Consider the following 20,435-nt stretch of genomic DNA (forward strand, 5'->3'; position numbering starts at 1 on the left):
CTTATGGTGTCTTTCCATACTTTAGGTGTAGGCAACGGCTTTTACCTGAGAGAAAGCTCTCATCAAATCAAGCAAGGCAAAGGACTATGCATAACATCTGCATATCACCCTTCCTCTAGCAAAGAGGAGCTACCAGCTACTGCTGCACCCCTCAGTCTCAGCCCCCTCGTTCCCGCTGCCTTGTTCAGAAGTCTACATGACACAGCAGTACTCAGAGTACCTGAGCAGCACAGCATACAGTCGCAGAGACAGGTAAAGTGCTTGGCCTGGGGAACCTGCAGACTAGGAAGGATCATTTCTTATTTCCACCTCCTCTGTTTTTCCTTTCTCAAAGCCCTTCTGTTTGCCCCTCATACTTCTGCCTCTATATTCCCCTTTCCCAGGCCAGGCTTCCAGCTCTGCCTCCTTCAGCTGCGCTTCCTCTCACCTCCTTGGTCACTTCCATTTCCCTGCCCGCCTGCCTCTAGTCCCCTCGGGCAGGTGGAGGAGTGATGGGGAGGAGGGTGAAGGCTCCTGTGGAGATTTTCAAGCCGCAACATGGGTGTGCTTGCCAGCTTGCAAGAGCAGCTCCTTGTGCTCATCAGCAAAGTCAAATGAAATGCAATGGGGTGCAACAGGTCAAGTAGGGACAAGAGTCCTCTTCTCCTTAAGAATCACTTAAACACGTTGCAAAGATGCTTGGAAGAACCAATGCTTTATCCTGCTCCTCTGTGTGCAATGTGGTGAAATCTTTCTCGACTGAAAAAGTGCAGGAGCAGGAAAAGTATGAATGCCTCCTCTCTTGCTGCCCCCGAAGTGTGTGTTTCAAAGCCATGTCAGGACTGTTGTGCTGGCAAATGCAAGCACACATCATGGGCACATGGCACACACCACGGGCCAAGCTGCCTCTCACAATTTCCTCCATGTGAATTTGGGGACTGAGCAGGGGCTACTTTAACTTGACATTGTTGTTTCAGCCCCAAGCGAGCGGCTGATTCTTGAAGCAGCTGCAAGCAATAGTAAGCGTGCAAGCGGTCACCGGCAAAGCTTTGGCACAACTGCTGCTAAGTCACTGAGGCAGGGAGGGCTTTCTGCAGCAGCAAGCAGGCAGTACAGTGGGGCATTGCAGGAGTAGGCTCTGTCCCAGAAGAAGGACTGCATGGCTTTGCTTTCAAACAATTGAGATTTGGTCACAGGCAGAATAAAACACCAAGAGAAAAAACTTGGCAAATAGCCTGGCTGCTCGTGGGAGAGCCTCTGGCTTGGCTGATTACACAGAAGCTGCTCTTCTTCCTCGTGCGGTTGGGCAAGACCTACCATAAGAGCAGCCTCACCGCCTTGTTTCCACTGGGGCTAGGGCTTGATCCTGCCCACCCTGGAGAAACAGCAGGCAGCTTGTAGCAGAAACTCCTTGGCTCTGCTCCCACAGCAGTATGGCTTTGCTCTATCCTCAATTCAAGACCTAGCAGGAAAAGCCAGTCTGTAGCTCACAGTGGGCAAATGTTTTCGTTACTGGGGCCAGATGCTGGTTTAGGATATGGGTAGAATTGCATGATGGCATCCCTTTCCTGTCTAAGAGCTTGATGATGGCTTAACATACGTGGGCACACCAGGAGATGTTTAACATGTGCAGGGTTTACCAGGAACTAGTTGTCCCTCCTTCTCCTCCATTCCCTGCTTAGAGCCACAGTATAGAATAATATGGGCCTCACTGCATCTTCCCACAGACCACACTGACCCAGATCTTCATTTTCTTATAGGCACTTCCCGTGTTCAGTGTATGATGGCAAAGGAGCTTCCCCTCCAATCTTACACAACTCCTCTTGAAGTGGATTCCAGTGGATCAGTGGCAAAATTAAAAGAGGGAGCTTAAGGGCACATTAATATTTGTGCTGCAGGAACAAGCCCTGTTCTAATAAGCAAACACACAGGAGGAAGCAGTGTGTTGCTGTGCTTTTTCTTCTTTCCACTCTGCATCTCAGTAGGGATTTGGAGGTGGGAATAGGACTGCAAGGTGTAAGATGATTTACGAAAGGAATGTGATTTTATTCCTGGTTCCGGTGTTAATATGTTACATTATTTCTTCAAGACGTGTGGCCATAACTGGGAGTTATGGAGGGGAACTTGGGGCTTAGAAGATTAAATCTGGATTTGCAGTTTTTTATTTTAGGAGCATTTTTTTAAAAATTGGCTCTTCCATACTTCCAGCAGCCTTTTTGCCTACTGTGCTGATCAAAGCCCTCGGCTGTGCCATAATCAGAATGACAATAACAGATCTGTTTGAAACCATCCAAGTGTCATCTTGTACCACACAGCAGTGTTGAAAGATGATTGCATAAGGATGAAATAGCTGACTTAAGAATGGTTACATTACTCTTTGACCACAGGTTGCATTTGTTGCTTTGCATGCAGAAATTCTGCCCAGAAAAAGAGTTAGTGGGCCAACTGTGTCTGCAGTCAAAAGCTGTCAATTGGAAAAACATATCAGTTCATGTTCAAGACCACCGGCATTTCTCTGATGGTTGCTGAGCTTGGATGAGCGGTGTAATGGAAGGAGAAGGACTATCCAGATCAGTTCCAATTTTCAAAAAATTATATAATGCTTTTGTGTATCTCTCTCTCTAGCAATATAAGCACAGGGAAAGTGGCCTCAGAAAAATCATGATTTTCGGTATGGAACCTTTAAACCACCTTCTTAAGTATATTTGGGGAAATAAATCCTATAAAAGAAGCTGGCAGAATTCTGCAGGGAGGCTTAGCATGAAAAAGAGAGCAGCACTGTAATTGAAATTTATTATGATGGATTATTACTGTCATATGAACAAATCCGGGAAAAATTCTGGCTTCAGAAGGGCATAAAGAAAAGTGGAGGAAACTGCCTACCTTATTTTAAGGTCACAAAAGCTGTACAGTTTAAGTAGCACAGATGTCCTTAACCTGTTGTGAACTTAGCACGAGGGCATAGTGGATGGATGTTCTCTGAGGCTGAACTTTGCCCCAGCACTTCTTATAACAACTCAAGATACTAAAAAATAAACCCATTTACTGTCCCTTCCAGAGTACAAAAGAACTGAGCATTGTTTAATAATACTGAGCAGACCAACAGCAAAATTTCACAGCACAGAGAACCGACACCATCAGGATAAAATACTGTGACTTCTTCAAACATCAACATTACTTTCCCATGAACTCCACAAGACATTTTCCAGGGTGCTGGTCTCTGGCAGAGCTATAATGAAAAAGATGAATACAGCCTATACTTTGGACGTCCTTTGAACTCAAGAATTATATGAAATGGGGATAGAAAAGATAAAAATCAACATGGAGCTTCCCCAAAACACGAGTTCATTCTAGGGAAGATCATACCCTGCCTAAATGTCCTCTGTAATTGCTCACAGCTACCCAGCCCATTGGCAAAATGGATGGTGCTGGCAGCGGTGGTTAATCAGCTGATTCATAGACACTCAAGTGATCAAAAATGGGCCTATCTCAGCCAACTGGCTCAACTCGGTGGTGGAAATTGCATCAGTGGAAAAATCTATATACTGTCTACAAGAAGAATTATGAAAAAGTGGAGGCATTTTGACCGTATCTGTCTAATGGAGGTAGATACCGCAGGGTATTAGAAATGCCACTTTACTAACAGCCTTTATTTAGGTATGGTCTGCATAGTGTTCATGTAGTTATCAGTAGCCTGCTCACAGCAGGCTAATATATAACCAATTATACCTGGGGGATGTGGTCAAAGATCCATGGATTCCAGTGGCTCCAGGATCAGGAGTTGAGTGTTCAGATTGAAGGAAACCAAAATGAAACAGTTTCAGAAAAACTCCCCCAGAAAGCACAATATCCCATCAAAAAGGTACAAATGTCACTGAAATGGAAATGCTGGTGTGTTACTGAGTTCCACTCCTATAAAGCTACTGGCCTTGAAACCAGAACCCTCCTCTGAAAAGTCTTCATTTTCAAAACAGGCTTAATGCAGCAGATTATGCAAGATAAGAGGATATAGCTACTCAGAGCAGCACAGCTTGCCTATTGGAAAAATTCTTCATTTTCTGTCAAATGACAAGAGCAAATGCATATGTTGTTAGCAGTGTTGCTGCAAATGTAGTCTTTTGCTCTGCCATTGCCAATGTAAAAGCTATATATATTAACAGCTTAGTTCACAGCTAGTCTAAAAAAACCAAAGCAAAATAAATTGCTAAAGCATTTTAAAAAATCATATTTCTAAAAATATTTTTTTTTATAAAATATTCGGGATTATATGCACACGTGAGAACACAAGTGGAATAAGCTAGATCAGACAACATCTAGGTATTATTTGTAACTTATCATATTAAAATGAGGTAAAGTTACTTGCCTTTGCTTGGAACAAGGAATATTTGAACTGTAAGAATATCCTACAACAAAGATCAGCTCTCCTAGTGGGAAATAAGATTGCTGGAAAAACACATCACCCAGCTCATAACCAGCATTTGATATTCAGTTCAGACCTTTGTGGCTTTGCCATCAGAGGCCTGCCATGGTTTCAGCATGAGACTGGACTATCTGCTAGCTCTTTCCATGGCTCCCTCCAAGTCACGACTGACAAACAGAGGTTCGTTTAATCTGGTTAGCTCCAGCCCTGCCATTATGTCAATTCCTCCTGTTTTCTGGATCAGTGGCAGCTTCCAGTTATTACTCAGTGGCCTTGGTCCAAGGCTGGACTTCCCAGAGGCTGAAGCATAAAAGAACAGAAGTCTGATGCTGGTGATGAGCCAGGACACTTGGTTTCCAAATCAAGATAAAACTGCAATCGTAATTTTTTTTCCTGTGGGAAGGGTCCAGGGTTTTTTTATCTGCCCAGTGTAGATCTCATCAGTATGGGCTTTTACACACATGCTTGTATACACCACTGCCATTGTCCTTTGTTCCAGGGCTAAGTGTTGGCAGAATAAGTGCACTCATCGTAAAATGTATTAATATGTGCAGACACACTATTGAGTAAAGTCAGTCTCCGTCAGAACCGAACTGTCTGAACACATCTTGGTGCTCTTTCATTCAGGGAGTAATTAAGACTGAGGCAAACACTACCGAATCCTCTTCTGGAAAACCAAATCCAAGCACTTTATGAAGGCACATCATGAACATTTGCTCCTACATGTTATTTCTGTGTTTCCTAGCAGAAACTCACTAGCAAATTCAGTTGTGAAGTGATTACTCGTTAGCTAGTAGCAATGTGGATCTGAAAACCAAGCAAGAGTGCCAAAGGAGGCTTTTATTTACATTTTGCACTCCAAATAAAGGACAAAGCTTGTAAACAGCAAAGGCTTGAACGTCTTGAGCTAAGTGTTGATCTTTCAGTCATAATAATTTTTGTGAAAAACCTCAAAAAATATTTGGGGTCAGCTCTTACAGAGAAGGAATGAACATCCAAGGTTTGCATACAGCGAGGGCAGGTCCACAAGTAAGTAGCAGAAAGATTTCCCCAGGCTTGGCACCGCAGCAAGGGAGCATGCAGATCAGATAACCCTACTGCCAGAAGTCCTTCGTGTGTGCTCTGCTGCAATAATTACATGAGATATTGCATGTGCATTTGCATCTTTATAAAAAGAACCCAGCAGGCAAACTGACGACAGTTGCACACAATGGATCCATCGGTAGTGGAGAAGTTCATGTTCATTCTGTTTTCAGACACTCTGTTAAAGTGACACTTTTCTAAGTGTTTAGTCAGTGTCCTGATACAATTTATTTGTAAAACATTATAAAAACTCACATGGCCACATTTCACTGAAAAGAGATTACATACTCTTCACTTGACTTTTTGGTATTCAGCTCAAAAAGAGTACCCGACCTACTTAAATAGCCATAAATCTATCTAGCTGCTTATATGACCCATTTTTGTCAACTTAAAGCCCCTTAGCCAAAATGTTATCACAGGCAAAAATTCTACACGTACCATTGTTTTCATGATCAATGTACACAGTATCTTGAAATCACTTAGTGTGGATTTGTGGTATCTTTTAAACAAGCAACTTCTTTGAACGCAGTATTCTTTCTGAGATCTTGAAATGGGCAAAAGATGAAGAAATGATCCAGCTGACTCCAGCTAAACAGTTTCCTTCAGCCTTCTGGGCTTGCTTACTTGTGTCATCTTGGAAGTCAGAGTGTACATTAAGAGTGAGGGGAAAAAAAAAAAGTCCTGCAGAGAAGCACAAGGTGAGGAGGTTAGGGTTCAATTCCCATCTCAAGAAGAAACTCTCTCCTTTTGTGTAATATTAATTGACACAAAGCTGGAGGAGACCTCTTGAGCCATTGAGTCTAGACCGCAGAATCTACAGTACGCAGCATGATATATACTGTGCATGCCCAGTATAGTTGCTGTTGTACAGTAAAGCTCATATAATGGGACAACACTTGATTCACTGCATCAGAGGACCAGCTGTTGCCCATGCACAATCATCCTGGCTTCAGGAGATGAGTTTCAGCAATGGTGTCGATTGTCACTGCATTATGCAATTAAGCTGACCCACAACTCTCTCTGCAGCCCTGAATCAGATTAATTTCCTCAGCTGGTGAGTAGGGAAATCTTATAGAAAGAAACCCTGAGCAATAGTTTCATTTAGGATAGCAGTTGCATCCCTTTTTTTTACCACTGAGCTCCACCCGCCCACATTGTCATTTCAAGGATTTCTGGGTTAAAAGCTCGGGCAATGATGATTGCTTGGTAGACAGGCCTTCCCTCATCATCAGAAGGTGAATGCCCAAGAGCTCCTTCTTCAGGAGAGCTTCTTTTCCGTTCACAGTGAATGGACAGATGTTGATTGATCTTTGCCCTGGCAGCTGGTAGGTGGATCAGACTCCTCCCAGAGGCAGGAGTAGATGGGGGTAACCAGCCCTCCAGCTGTGCATTTGGGCTAAGGTTTGCGGTCACTGGACAGACTTGGAGAAAATGCGGTGAAACTGCCTTGGTACAATACAGTGAAAAGACCATACATAAACCTGTCTTGCTGCAAGGTATAGCACAGCTGCCTTTGCACCAGTCCGCAGTCCTTTTAATCTAGATGAGAGTGCTGCCCTAGCATGACCTACAAGCTAAAGAATTAGTTAATTTTCCCCTCTGATTAATAGCTCATGTAAAATTAGTAGGAAGGAAAAAAGATGTGCTAGTTAACCACCACATCTTTCTTGGCGGGAGGATGTAAACGTTGAAGGCAGAGATAATATTACCTCCCTTGGGCATTAGACGCTTGGTGGTTTGGAGCACATGCCTTTGATAATCAACATCAGTATCTCTTTCATGTCACTGAACAGAAAATAGGGCCTCTTCAAAGACACTAACTCAGAAAAGAAATTGTTAAACAGGCCTGACTGGGTTGAGCAATGCTGGAAATTAAGTACCCTGGAGGGGCAGGATTAGAAGTGAGGTCAGCACTCTCAGACAGGGCCAGGGAGTACGTTAATAGCCCTCTGTACTGCCTCTGAAGTTCGGATGGTTGTCACTGAATATCCATGCGGCCCTCTCATTCTCTCCCTCCGTATGCTGTCCTGATGATTAGCCTTCTGGCTTCTTGTCATAAAATACATGAATTAGCTGGTGGCCAGGAGCTTACTGGCCTAAGCTTTTGAACTGCTATAGAGCTTCAATTACACAGCCTCACTGAGAATTGTTTTTTTTAATCCTGACTTTTTCATAATGTTAATCCGCTAGTAGATGCTTGTCCTTTATCTAAGACACCAAGGCGTTCAGCAAATGCACATGAAAGAATGAGGCTTTGTTCCTTTGCCATCCGGACTCCTGTTTCATGTGTGCTTCAAATAAGGGAATTACTTTCTAATGACTCACAGTTTTCTTTGCCTTAACCCTTCTAGAGACAAATGACTTGCTGTACACTGATGACATCATTTCTCTCCTGGACGGTAACTAATACAAAATTAACCTTTCAGCAGAAGCACCTTTAGAAAAGCACATGTGGTTTTAGCCTGGAAATTTCAAAGGTTCTTAATAAAACTGGGCTCTCAGTAGCGATGTGCTTTATTATTGAAGGTGCCTTGCAATGTCCTACCCTTCTGGACTGGCAAAGCGGCTTGAGAAGTGCTACGGAGTGGGAGTAGGCGCCGTGCTTGCACGTGTATCTCCACAGCATAACTGAGTGTCATGGCCAGGTCCTCAAGTGAGGTTTGCCTGTCCCTCCATCGCTAGGCCATGTGGAGACACAGAGCCCGTGGGGCCACATGCAGGGGACAGCGCACCCCAACAGCACACCCTGCATCAGGGCAGGCTGGCTGGCTTGGGCAGGGAGCGATGCTGATACATTTATGCTGCCTGCAGACCCAGAGGTCTGCGTCATGGGCAGCAGGGCACCTCTGCAACATACTTCGTTGTAAAAATTCAAAGATACCTAACGAAAGCAAAAGGAAATGAGATGTATTGTTTACGTCACTTAAGGTACAGTCTTTCCAGCCTGTATTCTTTGAGTCCAGACTCTTTGCCAAAACCATTTTTGTGTACGGTTCTTTCTAACAGGGGGTTAGTTTCTGTCCAGTGTAAACATGTATAAACCAATTAATTACTGCCTACACTGGCCAGGAAACTTTGTCAAGCACTTTGCTAGCAGGCGCAGTATTTAAGCACAGATGCAGCTGATAGAGTTTGGATTCTCATGTTGGTAGCATCTGAGAGTTTGTCACTGCCTGCAGAGGTCTGGGCATATACTTCTTGCACCAAATGCCAGCAATTTGCTCACTTCTCGAGTTGATAAAGAAAAAAGGAAACACTTGAGAGCAAATCTTCCACCATCCACTGCTCGCTGTTGCTCTGGCTTAAATTGCTCTGCACATTCTGTCTCTGATCTACTCAAGTATATAATTTCTTTCCATTTCCACTTATTTCCAGGAGCAGCTTCTTACATTTTACCTCTTAGATTACTTCACAAAGACTTCAACAGCCAACCCTCAAAGCTTTGCTACAGAGGACATTTTTAAGACCCAGCAGACCTTTTCCCAAATAACAACGAGTTAAACTCCCGAGAGGCTCACGAATTCGGTGCTGTTTCTGGTGAACTGGAGTGCAGAGCCTGGTAAGCAGGGTCCTCCCAAGGCTGCATAAAAATGCCACACGCATAAATGACTCCAACACATTTCCTGTGTGCCCAGCCAGCAGGAGTGCCAAGGAAAACAGGAGAGATTAAAACTTTATCTCCAACAACAGACTGCAGGACTGCCTTCCCACAGCTTCTGCTGCAGCTTTGGGAATTAAGTAACATTGGGGAGGGGTCTGGCTGGTGAGCCAGCATACCCCAAACACATCCAGGCCTGTCCCTAAATCAGTTCCACCCAGACTGCGTAGGGAGCCTTACTGGCACCCTGGCACAGCAGCGATCTCTGTAGAAGACCCGGCGAGCCAGGGAACAAGAGACAGCATTTGTGGCAGGACTCCTCTCTCCCAGCTCAAAACTCACTGCATGGCAATGTTCATCATCTAAACTAATACTTGCTTCCTTGTACAGACATACATCTCTGAAGAGGTCTTCTCTCCAAAAGATCTCCAAGAATTTTACAGGCGATTAAATTTCACAGTATCTTTTTGAGGGAGGTAGTGTTGAGTGTGGGGGTTTTTTAAAGTAGAAGAAACTGAGGCATGCTGAAGTTAAGTATCTGTCTCAGAAAGCCAGAGTGGAATCAGAAACAGACCGATCCCGAATTTCCAGTGTGTGCCATCACACACTCATTTCTCCATGATGCAACTCAGGAGATCCAATAGCCAAACCTTGAATGCTATTTTAATTTGCCAAATGTGGATGAAGTTTGTTACCCATATTAAGTATCTAGTCCTATTTCGGATTCACTGAGCTCTCAGTCTCAATCAGCTGGTATCCAGTCCACCAGTATCCATATAGGTCCATGAGGTCAACAGAACTCTACAGCTGTAGGATGTTTCTGTTTTTTAAAAAGCACAAAAGGCATATGTCATAAATTCATTCAAAGATCAGCAAAACTCCTTGGATGTTTCTCTTTTGCTTCTACAGAATGGATACAGTGCATCCCAATGCAGCCTTGACACAAGATTTAGTGCTTTGTTTATGCTGTGTTTAAGAGTTTGTATGGATTTTGTCTAAATGGCTGCAAATCAGTGAATTTTATTCAAAATGTACTCTCACTATTGTTTGCTTAACTGAGAGACATTTTGCTGAAAAGCCAGAAGAGTAAGGGTGACAGTCTGCTCAACAAACTGCCTTTCCTTTTGTTCTGCAGAGAAAACATTGGGACATCACTGTTTGTTTCTTTTTTTGATCCTGCTTCAGTCAGTGATATCAAAAGATACAGCTTCAAGATGACAAACCGGATACATACACTTGGGACAGTAACATGGGTTCGACAGTACCGATGAGAAGAATGCAATTAAGAGGGAGCTTGATTTATGAAAAGTAGACTGATTAAACCCGAAATACGCAGACATGTAAGCAGGTATTTAGGTATTACCATTATTCCATGTAAGTCTGGGTTATGGACTTTTTTTTTTTTTAATTTGTTTTAAAGAGGTGAATTCATAGAATTCAAAGCTACATTCCCCTTCATGGTGCACTTGTTACTACAAACAATACCTGTCTTGTAAAGGGGTCTCTGTTGACAATGACAGGCCTGAATAAACACTCAGCTGGCACATAGGTTTCCATTAGCTCAAGTTTACATGCCTTGTCATGCTTCTCCAGCTGTCATTTGTCACCGCAGTTTGCACAAGATCAGCAAACACTATTCTCCCACAAACTTTCCCCCGTTTCTTTCTTAGGACGAAAGGAAGAAAAAAAAAAAAAGGTGGGCGGGGGGGTACGAGGACAGCATAATCACTTCTTCTGCAGGGCACTCAAGCTTTACATGGAAGAGCAGCTTCAAGTCTTCTGTCCTCAGACCAAGAGGACAGCCCTGCTGTGCAGCGGTCTCCAAGGCAGCTATCCCAGCATAAGGCTCCACTTGGAGACATCATTATGAAGCCAGAGCCCCAAAGTGAAGCACAGCCAGGCTGGGGGGTTGTTTCAGTAGTACTTAACTGGCCACAGAGCCTTGGTGCTACTGACAGATCTGCAAGCCTAGCGGTTGTCAGAAATCATCTGTTTTCAGCTTTCACTGACCTTAAAGATATATAGAAATTTCTTTGCTCATGCTGGGCTACTGGGTGCTTGTGCATATTCCTCACAGGGACAGGGTAATTCAAAGGCTGGGCACATCGGGCAACTTTAGGTATACACAAACGGCATGTACATACAAACACAAAACCCCCAAAATATTTAAGGATTTTGGCATAAAACCCATGTCTAAAGAAAAGACAGTCCACTCAGTGGCACGTTCATAAATGTGCTCCAGAGACTGACCCTCACACAAAGCAAACCTTCAGCTCAGACTGTGGGCTTGTGATCGACATCTGATGAGGAGACGTAGGACACTTTGTCATTGCTCCCCCCAGCACAAACGCTGCCCTTGGCTCAGTCTGGTTCCAGTTTAGAAGTGGCGACATTTGGCGAGTCAACGTGACCTCAGCTTCATTGAAACTCCCCGCTTGCTATTAAACAGCCAGCAGGGACTTACGGGAATAGCAGGAACCAGATGGGAAAGCACCAGGACTGGTGACAGTGGAGCTACAGATCCAAAGGTCATTACTGCTCTGTAGGGAGTGCCTGAGCCACATGTGTGCTAGTCCAGCCCCCGGACTAAATAGCAGCTGCAGAGCTCAGTGGCCTGGGGAGAAAACCCCCTTTCCTTCCCAGCCTGCAGACGGCCCCAGCCCTCCCCAGGCTGTGTCTGCTGCGATGGGCATTTAACCAGCAAAAGCACCTGGAAGTCAGGCTGCGCGTGTTTGTTTTTATGAGGAGGGGCAGGGGGTTAAGCAGCAAAGCAGAGATGGAAAAGCAGATGACTAGCCAGTTTCGTGGCCCTGTTCTACTCTCCTGGTGCCTCTCCAGCAGCACGAAAGCTGCCACCTCCCAGCAAAGCCTGGGTGCCTGCTTACTCCCGGGTCCCAGCCTCTCTGAGCTGCCCACAAGGCATACGTCAGGGCCAGGGAAAGGGCATAGCAGCAGTGCCCCCCCTGGCAGTGTGGCTTTTTAGAAAGGATGGGAAAATAAGACTGTTCGGTTTCATTGCGGCTTTCTTTGCTGTTAGGAGAGTAGGGCAGATTCAGGCCTTTTCCAGGGGAACGTTGTTCAAGTGAATCGCACATGCTCCCCCTGCTAAACTTCTGTTAAACAGGTAAGACCAAATGCCAGGCAGACACTGCAGGGGTGGGTTTCACAGCCTGCTGCCCCAAGGGCTGGGGGGGTGCACCGCTGCGGCTGTAAGCCCAGCGCCTCCCACCGCTTGCTGTCACCCGGCCACCGTGTGCCACCGCCAGCTCCCGGTGCTCCACTGGGGGGACCCGTGGATGGATTTGTCCATACAAACAGGTTACGCTCTTTCCCCGTGATGTCACCTGACTACAACAGCGGTTGTTAAAACAGTGCTGAAAGCCCCGTTTCCATACTTTTGGGGCAGGCACTTTCCTGCTGCCTTCCCTCCTCTACCACTAATTATCCTCTCTGCCAAAGCATACATCCCAATGTGTGCAAATGATGAAACAGCTGGAGCCCTGCAAAGAGCTAAAGCCATGCAGCCTAGCCCTCAAGGGCAAACTGACCCTGACAAGGAATGCTAGAAAATCCCAAGATAAATCTGTGAAAGTAGCCTTCAAACAGGATTTGGTGCCACGGCCTCTGTTCATCCTTAGATGTTATTGCCCCTTTGAGCAGGATGAGTATCAACACAGGGGGTGGCGGACCTTTGTCATGCAGAAAAGTTAACATCCTCCAGATTTAAACGGCGCCATCTGAAGAGCAGTTCATGTTCTGAAATTAATTTTTCATGTGTACATCATGAGGTCCTAATAAAAATGTTAAAAAACTGTCTTTGTTGTCCTCCGATCCCAACAGGACTCCCTTCTCCCTTGGCATTTCTCATCATTGTTGTTGTCTGTAGACGACAAGGTGGTTGTTAAGGTTATGGTACCAGCTTCACAAAATGAGGAGGATTTAAAAAAAAAAAGAGAGAAAAACAAAAAGACAAAACAAAACAAAACCAGAAAGAAGATTTTTTTTTGGGGGGGGGGGAGGGGGGAGAAGAAACAGAAATGTGCCAGGAAGCAATATAAAAAGAAGCAGGGATTTTTGATGTTTTCTTTTCCCTCCTCCTTCATTCTCGGCTGAATTATAGGGCGTAGCATAGTATTTTCAAAGCATCTTTTACAAACTTTATTTAGTTCAGTGATTCACATTTCCCAAGCAAGGTTAACCAAAGAGAGGGATGTTTCTCCCCTTGCCCCTAGCTGTTCCCCAACTTTCAGCTAAATTGTATCACATCATTGTTAAAAATAATTGCCAGAAAGGAACCTTTCCTGATCTCCTCCAACAGCATTGTTTTTCCCAACAATGTGCAGGATGGTTCATTACTTTTATTCATTTTAGAGAGTGATTTTAAAGTACTTTGCACAATCTGAAGCCTCAAACTTAGATAAGACAGATGCACACAGTTAAGACTGAGAACTTCATGGTCATTGCCCACCAGAGCTTGTCGTCTTCTTCCAAACACACACCCCGAGTCTGAAAAAGCAAAAAGTTATGTATATGTCAGGCGACTTTCTCTCCTAGACCAAGTTGAGCACTCCATGGGAAAAGCTGGAGCTGAGATCAGATGCACAAGAGAAGACCTCAGAGCTTATCTGGGACTTCTAGGCCTACACAGACACAACCTGAATCTCTATGCTCCAGCAACCCACCTGAGCAGCATAGGCTGCAAGCTGATGCTGTGCTTGGGATGTGCGTCACTGTGACCACCAGGACCATAGAAGTGCCAGAGTGTTGAACCCTCATCAGCTGGCAGGATTTATATTTCCTCTGTTTGCCATGCAATACCCTCCACCACTCTTGCTGTCCAGTACTTGCTGCTGGACTCCCAGCTCATGACCCTTGCAGCTGGGAGAATATCCCCCAAAATTCAAGCAAGGGCTGTATGAGGGGCTTGCAGTCACTTACTTCATCAGTTCAGCCCAATCTCTGCACAACTTCTCATCTATTCTGGCTCCGCATTAGGGGGAACAGCAGCAGCCATGTCAGGGCTCCAGGAGAGTGAACATACGTACGGGTATTGGGCGGGGGAAGCTGGATACTCATGGGCATGACAGGCGAGGCAGCTCAGTCAATAAGAGAAAAGGTTTGAAAAATCCAGTATCCTTTAAAGAATATCTGAATACTTTAAAAAAAAAAAGAGTAAGATCAGCATAGGAAAATTTTACCCTTTCCTGCTTCCTTTTCACTGACTCAAAGAGAAGCTTCTGCTGTCTCCACGAGAAACAGCTGTAAGGTCAGATTTGTTTGAAGGGAACGGAGACGAGAGCCTCTGGTTTCTTTCCAAAAAAGCAGTTTATTTTAGATTCACAAAAGGTCAAGAAGAATAAATTGCAATGGATACTCTTCCTGTGTAGCCAAACATGTTTCCAAGCAGAAACATGATGTTATAAAGAAACAAACAAGTAAATATAAGGAGTCTGAAGAAAAGCCCAACCCTCAAACATTTTTGACTGCAGAATGCTATCACTCTCACATACGCTCAAGGAGCAAAATTACTTTTAAGGGGCAGGGGGGTTAGCTGTGACTTAGATAAGCATAGAGTCTCACTTTTGGGGGATAGTTACACATCGGAACAAACATCCTAGCACTGAATGAAAATCTGCCAGCATGGCTTAGTCTTGATCTCTATTGCAATCCCTTGTACAACAACGGAAATGGTGTATCAGCCAGAAAACCCATAGCTCTGCTGGAAAGTGCTGAATGCACACAGTAATATATGCAGTCTGTTACCTACAGTATATGAGGTTTATTTAGGTCCTTCACTCCTGATCTGCATGCTCTAACAGCAGCATGTTTAGCTGTTTGGATGCTTTTATTCCCACATGGTTTCCTTCAAGCAGGTACATGTAGCTCCATTTCACCAAGTGATGGAGAAAAATGCAAAGGATTACCTGGAGGATGTTAATCTACTTAGATTGTAAACCAATGTTCTGGTTTAACCCCAGCTGGCAACTAAGCACCACACAGCTGCTCTCTCACTCCCCCACCCCCAGCAGGGTGGGGAGGAAGAGAATTGGAAGGGTAAAAGTGAGAAAACTCATGGGTTGAGATAAGAACAGTTTAAACATTGAAATAAAATATAGTAATTATAATAATGAACTGTAATGAAAAGGAAAATAACAAAAGAGAGTGAAATAAAACCCAAGAAAGACAAGTGATGCAAGTGAAAACAATTGCTCACCACCAACCGAGCAATGCCCAGCCAGTCCCCGAGCAGCGGACCCCCGGCCAACCTTCCCCCTAGCTTTATTGCTGAGCACAATGTCATATGGTGTGGAATATCCCTTTGGTCAGTTGGGGTCAGCTGCCCCAGCTGTGTCCCCTCCCAACTTCTTGTGCACCCCCAGCCTACTCGCTGGTGGGGTGGTGGGAGAGGCAGAAAAGGCCTTGACTCTGTGTAAGCACTGCTCGGCAGTAACGAAAACATCCCTGTGTTATCAACACTGTTTCCAGCACAAATCCAAAACATATACCATCTACGTCATGCTCAAGTCCCATATTGTCCAGTACAACCTCATTAACCACCCGCCCCACTTTCCATCCTTTGATATAACACACAGATATCATTCCCTTAGTCTATGGACCACCCTTGTGGAATGTCTGTAAAATGTCCAGAAATGTTCATGAAATATCCATTGAGTTCATTTAGTCCATGACTCTGGGCTCCATCTGTTACGGTGGTCACTCAGGACAGGAGAGGTGGTGTGTTGCGTGGAGTTACTGGGCACCAAAGCCAGCTCAGGTCGGGTCACTGCTGCACTTGCACTGCTTCTTGTAAGGCTTGTCCTCCATTGGTTCAGGTGGTTCCTGCTGTAGTAATTCCTATAACGTGCAACTCAAATCCTGGGTTACAACAATTTAAAGGTATTTCCATTACAATCTCCACCCCAGTCCCTTTGGGCCAGGTTATAGGCTTTAACATTGCAGCGAACTCCCCTTGCTCCTAGCCTGGCTAGCAGCAAGGGGTTCCTGCTATAGTAATTCCCATAACATGCAACTCAAATCATGGATTATTTTCACCCAGGATTAAATCACCTTGAGGTACACATTGGACTCCCCTGTCCTTCTGCATTGGACCACCAAGTGCACCCAGGTCCTTGAGCAAAAACAATCCCATGAATATGTTTACCTTTTCCTACTTATTTTTGTGGGCTTAAGCCACTACTAGATATTTAGCATATTCTGCAGCCAACAAAAATTAATGAGAAATGCAGATCCTACAAAGGGGAAGAACTATTGGATAGATTTATATCATTGCCTATTGATGTCTCTAGTACTAAGGAAGCCTACCAGGACCTGGAAACAGCATGGCTGTGTCTCCAGAGGACATTGTTTATTTATTTGCGCCTAACACTCAGCTGGATTTTGACTTGGGTCAGCACAGGCTCTAATGAGCCCTGCCCAGACATTTATGGAGGATGTCTACTGGCTGCCTGAAAATGGTCTGTGGCCAAGGAGACCAGAGCCTCTCTGCCCCAAGTGCTGGGAGATGGAGACAGGCTTTCTCTTTTGTGCTTACACAGCACCCAACACTGGGCACCGTGGTCCCAGAGCTATCATTTCTCCATCCTACTGCCATACCAAAGCAATAACAACTGTCTTGCTGAGTTTCCAGGTAATAAAGTTGCAATTTTCTCTAATTGCCATGATCACTGACAGTTTACGTTAATCAAGTGACACCAACATAAAGTGATGGGCTGCCAGAGGACTAAAAAGCATTTTACCCTCAGCTGTTTCTGACATGTTTGTGTGCACAGTTCAGTTTACCATTAAGAAGGGCAAATAATGACCCATCTCCAATTCGAGGCTGGGTCCCTTAAGTCATAAATTGAAAGCCAATGTTTAAACAAAGAGACACAACTACAAATTCAGCTTGACACTCTCCAGGAAAAGGGTCATTAGGCAGCAGAGGCCAGACAATCTTCATCTGGCCCTTAGGAGGTTTCTGCTCTCTACTTTAATGACCACTGAAGATGATATCATTCATCTTAACTTACCCCAGTTCGTAACAATACAAGGGTCTGAAGAAGTCAGGCCAGTTACTGGATATAGGTGCGTGATGGCTCTACACATGCCTTTTTTCCCTTGCAAACCATCATGCAGATGTGCAGCCTGAGGCACAGCCCACCAAGCAACCTGCCAAGCATCAAAGGATGCATTTTGTGCACCAGGTCCGGCTGTGGCACTGTGCCACAACCTGGGGGATGGGAGGGGATCTGAAAATACACCAGTGGGGCCCTTTCAGGGCTGATTCACGGGAATCAGCATGACCCATGGGCCATGGCATCCCAGACCACCACCGGCTCCTCCACCATCATTCACAGATGTGAAACACTGCTGAAGGATTTCATAAAACCATCTGCCTGCCTCTCCTCTCTGTAATCCTGGGGCATAATCCTAAAGAATGGAATAGGATTTCAGCAGGTAGGAAAAGTATAATGTTGCCATGTGGCTTTTTCTATTGATTTGAAGATGAACTATTAGTATCTGAACTGCTAGATGCTTGGATACATATATAATCCTTCACTTTGGAAGACTACTTACTACTTTCTGCACCCCTGAGGCTTTCTGTCAACACTGACAACTCCCATCTAGGATGGGAAAGCATTAAAAGTGTTTCCACTTAATGGTAATCAAATTATTTTTTAAGAACTCGTAAAACCCAAACAACTCTTCTTCCATTATACTCTCCCAGCGAAAGCCAGTAAAGTTTCCAGACAGGCAAGAAAGAACAGTTATACCCTATGGAAAAAGGTATTTGAAAGATAGACTTGCTTCCCCTAAAGAGAATTCAAAGGCAGACAAGCAGTTGTATAAAGAAAACGGGGAAACAACACAAATTAATAATATATGTTCTCCTAGAGTTGTGGGTCTGCTGCAAAAATGCAGAAGGGGATGGGAATTCACTGACTGTCAACTTAGTGTAGTCACAGTGATGGAATAAGTGCCTCGTACATAACTGAAGGTCTTATTTTAGGGTATGTCCAGAAGCTTTTTGCTGTCCTGATATGTAGTTCTTAGAGCTTTCCCTTTTCTCCTCCGTACTTTAAACTAGAAACCTACACGGTCAGCTGCCGAGTGAATGGAAAATCCTTCTTCATTCCAGAGCACACAGCTATATGCAAATATTCCTGTTAAAATCCCACTCTCAAATTTAACCTCTCAGCAGTCCTGCAGGCTGATACGTTCAGTCTGTTCTAAACTGTAAAATCTAATGCAAAAATGCTCCCACAAGCTGTGTCTGGCCCGGAAGTAGAAGAGCTCGGTTAACCGCGTGAACCTTTAATTTGTAAATGCAGAATCCTCCCTGCCCGATGCCTTTGCTTCTGACAAAGCCCGTCCTCAAACAGCAGCGAGCGTATGCCATCCCGGTGGGTATGTGCTGCAGGGGCAGGTGGCCAGGTTGGTATTTTACATCTTTATTTTTTATTTATTTATTTCTTAAATCGTTAGGCACTTTCAGAGCAATAGATGTGCAGATTGAGTAATTCCCATTAGGACAATTGCACCTACAGCAATACAGTTTGGTTTTTTGTCAGCCTGCCTCACTGCAATACATCTACAAAGACGGTCGCGCACCAGAACAGGTCAGCAAGGGACAAACTGTGTCACCTGATGCCCTGATTCTGTGAGGAGTTCAAGCGCATATTTAATTGCCAGCTTGTTTTGACTATTCACGTCCAGAAAAAAGGCACAAGCTGGAGTGCCTTGCATGACTTGGTCACAGAGCAGTGTAACAAGCATTATGTGAGCTCAAAGACAAAAGTCAAAATTAAGGTTTTGATTTTAAGAGCCTGACCAGGGATGGGTTTGATGAGAAAATGAGGACTGCCACGCCTAAATGAGCACATCTGGTCAACTTTACTTTTAACAGGACAAAGACCCTTTTCTCTGAGGCCAAGATACTAGGTCTTTAATCTTTTTCCATATTTCTCATGCTTATCACATACGGGCATATCGTAAAGATGTCTTTATCACTTCTTCCTTTTGATTAAAGGCTCTGAGTAATGCTAGCCAATATCAATAACGATGCCCTAAAATTAACATTATCATCACACCAGAACCTTGCAGGAAACACAGTGTTAATCTCACTAGTCCCTCTCGTACAGATCATCCAGAGCACTCAGAAAAAAAAAAAACATGAAGAGCAAGGCTCTTCAACTACATTATGTTCGGAGTATCATTCATCTTACAGAGAATGAAAGCCTGGGTGATCTTTATTTTACATTAATCACATGGTTAAACTGCTCAGATATTAGGCAGGCAGGTTGGGGGATGAGGGAGAGGGAGGAGAGAGAGAAAAACAATAAGTTGGCTCAGAACTTCATCCCAAACAGAAACCAAATGTTAGCCACTTTTGAAGTACCATAAACTTTTAAAATGTTTGAGTCAAAGGAAACAGTGAAAGTAATTAGTCTTACCACACATTCAATGATCATCAAACTAAAAATCAGCCCAACAGGTATGTATATATACATGTAAACAGAAATACACATTGGTCAAAAATACAGTTGAGACAAATAAGCCATGTGAAAGGTGAAACTACAGTTAAACACAAAAAAAATTCCCATAAAAGGCATTGATTGCCAACCAGCCAAGTTATTACAGGCAATTGGTATGTATATGGGACACAATGATAATAAGGACACTTCGTGGTCCTAAAGGAAATAACAATTGTGGGAAATTATTTTAATAGTGCTCAGAAGGATTACAAAATCCCAGTTTCATGTACTTCTACAACAGTCTAATGTTTTCCCATAAATTATAGCAGATTTCAAGGGAAAACAATTAATGGTAACAGAATCAAAGACATATGAAAGCTTTCCGATTTAAAGTGACATTGCTCATTGTAAAATAGCTGTTTTTAATTAACTTCTTCCTAAGACCATTGAAGGTACGTATTGAAGGTACATTTCCACACACACTGGAGAGAACCTCTGCACTCAAGGAGCTTGTAAAATTGTGATTGACAACAGCAAAATTATTTGTAAATTGGCTGAATGCTCATTCAAAGAGTGAAATTTAGTAAATAGTCCAAAGATGACGTTTCTGTCCTTCATTGTCATGACCAACTGCTGAAGAAAACCCAAACTATAACAATATTCTTAATGCAAACATCCCCAGCACATGCAAACCATCAGACCAAAACCCTGTCTCAGCTACTGGAAGGTGAGGCTCTACATTATTCATTTTGCGTGAGAATTTTCCTTTTACTACCTTAACCTAACATCTCAGTTTCATACCTTATTAATGCTCTTCAAACAGGTAACAACCAATAAAAGGACTTCCTTCAATATATTGGTTTGTCAGTGCTTTGTGCAT

General features: G+C 44.0%; 1 long non-coding RNA gene across 1 annotated transcript; it reads right to left on the reverse strand.

The window, feature by feature from the left end:
* Nucleotides 1-13,211: 13,211 nt before the first annotated feature.
* On the reverse strand, nt 13,212-14,285 carry LOC103912283. Its single transcript, XR_663363.1, has 2 exons — nt 14,019-14,285; nt 13,212-13,586 (listed from the first exon to the last, which is right to left on the reverse strand). It is a non-coding gene; the product is annotated as an uncharacterized LOC103912283 (long non-coding RNA).
* Between the last annotated feature and the right edge of the window lie 6,150 nt (nt 14,286-20,435).

The sequence above is a fragment of the Pygoscelis adeliae genome, unplaced genomic scaffold, assembly GCF_000699105.1.
Source record: "Pygoscelis adeliae isolate BGI_AS28 unplaced genomic scaffold, ASM69910v1 Scaffold42, whole genome shotgun sequence".
Taxonomy (NCBI): domain Eukaryota; kingdom Metazoa; phylum Chordata; class Aves; order Sphenisciformes; family Spheniscidae; genus Pygoscelis; species Pygoscelis adeliae.